This window comes from Psammomys obesus, unplaced genomic scaffold, assembly GCF_907164565.1.
Source record: "Psammomys obesus unplaced genomic scaffold, mPsaObe1.curated_primary_1811, whole genome shotgun sequence".
NCBI lineage: Eukaryota > Metazoa > Chordata > Mammalia > Rodentia > Muridae > Psammomys > Psammomys obesus.
Window position 1 is genome coordinate 8579468 of NW_026586662.1, and position 4549 is coordinate 8584016.

Below are 4549 nucleotides of genomic sequence, written 5' to 3' on the forward strand. Positions count from 1 at the left end.
TCTCTCTCTCTCTCTCTCTCTCTCTCTCTCTCTCTCTCTCTCTCTCTCGTCTATCTCTTGCATAATTAACATGTCAGCACTTTTATGTTTGGATATGTACTATCATTACGTGAAAATATTTCTCCTTTGCTTTGAAGCTTGCACTGTTCATTTTCTATGGCGAAGTCTCTATTAAAGTTTGGCACAACTGATGAGGAAAAACAATCGGTAGGTGAAAGTTTTCGATCATCATTAAGATTGGTATGAGACATGGAGGCAGACCTGTCTCTTCTGGTTTTGTTTGTTTGTTTGTCTGTTTGTTTTTCTCTCTTCAGAGGGAGAAGAAAGCCACGGCTCCTTAATGTTTTGAGCTTTGCAGGGTAACTTCTAGGCTGGGGTTCTGGAAGGCTCTGTTGGAAAACCTTTTATCTTTGTTTTAGAGTTGTTTTAAAAGCAAAATATACACTTGCAAACAATCCTTAAACATTTCATACATGACTGCTCAGTAATATTTCTGTAAAATACTCTTGTTTTTGTTTGGTAAGATTTTCTTCAAAACCTACAAAATATTTTGTCCCTTCATTCGTATTGTCTTCATGTTGTTTAGATTTTTTTTTTTTTTTGCCTCAAGTACTGTTTTAACTTTTAGTTTTCAAGAGAAAAGATTGTTAAAAGACATGAATGTAGGAGGGAGACTTGTTGGGTTAGGCAGAAGAGGGAGGGATAGGATGTGGTAAGAGGGTGAATACCTTCAGTCTATTACATACAAAAATGGAACTGTTGAAGAATAAATAAAATATATAAAAATGAATCTGCTATCTAACCTATTCATCTCATTTGAAATAAAGATAGATACAGTCGATCATCTGTGTTATTAAATAGTTTCTTTTTCTTTTTGCTGCTAGGGATTGAACTCCCAGCTCTTGTGAATGCTAAGCACATTTCTACCCATGACCTACATACAGCCATAATTCAGTTTAGAAATAAGGTCTGCTGCTGTGCTATCTCTCAGCAAAGCTTTGAGAATCACAAAACTCTGCAGGTTAGCCCACAGAATAGTACACTTCAGTCGTTGACAAAGAAAAACCCAGTCTGTAGACTAAGGTCTGCACACATGAAAAATCTCTCCAGTTCATCCCCAGAGCCAGGTTAAGACCTGTAGACAATGTCCACTTGCTCTCCTCTCAGCTGTTGTTGCTGCTATTGTTACAATGTCTCACTATGTGGTTCAGGATGGCTCACAACTCTCAGGGCCCCTGTCTAAGCCTCCTGAAGACTGAACTTACAGGTATGCTCCATCACACTTGGTTTTAACTTTTTTTTTTAACAAATGAAGTAATTAAGCCATAGAATAAGTTTCCATTTACTCTACAAACAAAAGGAATGAAAATACCTTAAAATAAAAATTTAAATCTACGCAAGAGAAAATGATTTGTTTTTATATAATACGCTTATAAATTATACATATTTTGGAGTTGCTGGAAGTGAATATAAGACACTATCGCAACAAAGGAGAGGATGTAGCTACGGCCTGGTGGTTAAAAACACACACTGCTCTTGCGAAGGACCAGCACCCAGAAGAGGCGGCACACGGGTCTGTAAGTTCAGTCCCAGGGTCGTTGACTCCTTCTTCTGACCTTTGTAGTTACCAGCAGGCTTGTAACAGCTAGACACACACTCAAGCCCTCACATATGAAATAAAACAATAAAATAAATCTTTAAAAAAAAATCACAAAATATTTGTGCTTATGTCTGTGTACTCACAATATGGGTACGCAAATACGTCATATAAGTGTATGTGCTTCAGCAGTAGTAGATTTCCACATTTCTTTCTCAAAACGTCTTTAGGCGCACTTACCCCTTCAAATACTTTCTCCTCTACCCTTCTTCAAGCTTACCAAGGCCATTTTAACCCTTTCTCTTTCATGTTTTATCAATAGCCTTTATACCAGTATAATATAACTATTCTTTTGAAAGGCCCTCTCCATGGCTCTTCATAGTTTCCCGACCTCTTCGGCTATTTCAAATAAAACATATGTATCAGAAGATTAAAAGTTAACATTCAAGGATGAATGTTAACAGTACCAGGAATAGGTTACTTGTTTAGGAATTGGTGGTTAAGGAGTTTATATAGATTCCAAATATTATAGGCAATTGTCATTGTTCTTGGATAGCAACCAGAATCAGACCATGTTGCTGAAGATAACACAAGCTGAGTCGTTGAACATGGAGAAATCAAGCTGGTAGTGATCTGGAAGCTTGATTTCTACTGGCTCGCTTTCATAGAGCTAGATGGTGCTGTTCAAACTACCAGAGGAGAAAATAGTCATCAGTCTACCCAGTTGTGAATCCTGAGGGCTATAATAATGACTTGCTTGGCAGGAAATGCCCACTGGAGAGACTGATACCCCAACCAAGGACTATGCATGGAGAGGACCTAACACCCCAGCTCAGATGTAGCCCATAGACTTAGTATCCAAGTGGGTTTCCTAATAAGGGGAGGAGGGGCTTTCTTGGGCATGAACTCAGTGACAGACTCTCCGATTACCTCCCACCCTCCGTGGGAGTGCAGCCTTGCCAGGTCACAGAGGAAGACAATGCAACCAGTTCCTGATCAGACCTGATAGGCTAGGGTCAAATAGAAGGAAAGGAGAACCTCCCCTATCAGTGGTCTTGGGGAGGGGCATTGGAGAGAAGAAGGAGGGAGGGTGGGATTGGGAGAAGACAAAGGAGGGGGCCACAGGAGGGATACAAATTGAATAAATTGTAATAAATGATAAAGAATTCTCTTACAAAGAAAAAAGAAAATAAATTACAGAATTCATGAAAACACCAAATTTTTATAGATCGCCAAAAATGAAATTGGCAAGCTTTCTCACACACGCACCAATAATTTAATCCATTATTTAACTTACAGAAACATAATATAAATACTTAAAATATTTTCACTGAAGAAAGGAAGACTCCTTTTGAATGTAAAGCTCGTAATAGAACTGAGTGGAGGGTACAATCTGTAGAAGGGCTTGCTCACAAAGTTAACACCTGCCTGGCACGTGTTAGTGTAGCTTTGCATGTTCACGGTGTTTCTAAATGGTGAGCATGTTCTGCTGTATTACTGTTGCTCATTCCAGCACTGTATGTTACAGAGAACGTATCTTTCCTTTGGGAATCTAGGGCTGTGTTGATCAGTGAACAATGCATCCGTGACCATTCTCAGTAAAAATTCTAACCTATCAGTCTCAAGCAGGTGTCCCTTGACTCAACATTTCACATGCTGCTATATTTTATCCAGGTGGCATATGTGCTCTGCACGCCAGGGGAGAGAGAGGACATAGGAAGCCATCCCCTTAAGAACTCCAGGACCCACTGGTGCTTTTCTACTGTTAAACCTCCTTCTGTTCCAGTGGTGAGTCTTTGCTGAAGTGGGATTGTGTTCTGAGTCCCACAGTTCCTGCTGGTGGATCACTGGAGTGCATGGATTTAGGACATTCCAAACAGAAAACTTCTAGGTTTATCGTATGCCTAGAACTTTCTGTGTCATTTGCCATCACCTTTTCATCCTGGACTCCTCTCATATGGACCAGTATTTTCTTTTCATCACTGTGATAAAATATTAATTTGTAATGAGGATGATATAAACAAATATAGAAAATCTGCATAAAGTATGTGTTATATTAATCACATTTATAATCCTCCACATTTTGGTAGTCCTCATATCATTCTAATATTTGTATTGATGTTAGTTTTTCATAGAATTATTTTGAATTTTCTTTTCTACAAATGTATTAGAATATTCTGTATATTAATGGTTATTATAAATTACAAATAATTTACTGTTTTTTTCTCCATATATTTTCTTGATTGTATTTGATATGCAAAACCCATACATTGTTTGACTTGTTTCATACAGTCAATATTTTCCCAAAATTTGAATTAAGCATACAGATATACTAATTTTTTCTGTTTTATACAATTATTTATTTAAATTGTCATCATGTAATATTATTGTTTATCATTTCTTTTTGTATACCTATAGGTCTTGTCAAAGTGTTAGGTTCCAATATTTTTCTCCATCTTCTTCTTGAGTGAATGATTTTCAAAACTGCAGAATGTTGTGATTACCGGTGTGTTTTTTACATTCTGATATGCGTATATGTGCACCATAACAGATAGTCATAGAGCTTGAAGGATAGAAGTTGAAGATTTGCATTTTCTTCAGCAGTTAGCACTGCTAATATGAAACCATGTTTAGACTCAAGCTCAGTTTTTGTTAAGTCTGTTTTGTTTCTTTGTGTGATTTTTCTCTAAGTTGATTGAAACTATTGTGCTAGGCTTCATTGTCAGCAAGTTGCTATTCTTCAATTTTGTTTTTGTTACTTTGCTTCTGGGTAAGCCAGTGCCTTATTAAAATCCTGTTTATAGCTGGCTAGGCTAGGTGGCTTGGTAAGTAAAGGTTTTTTGTTGGCAGTTCTGACAACTTTTGTTGAATCTGCTGGACTCACATAGAGTAAGAAGAAAACTGATTCTCATAAGTTGTCACCACCTAAAAAGCAGATAAATGTAATTAAAA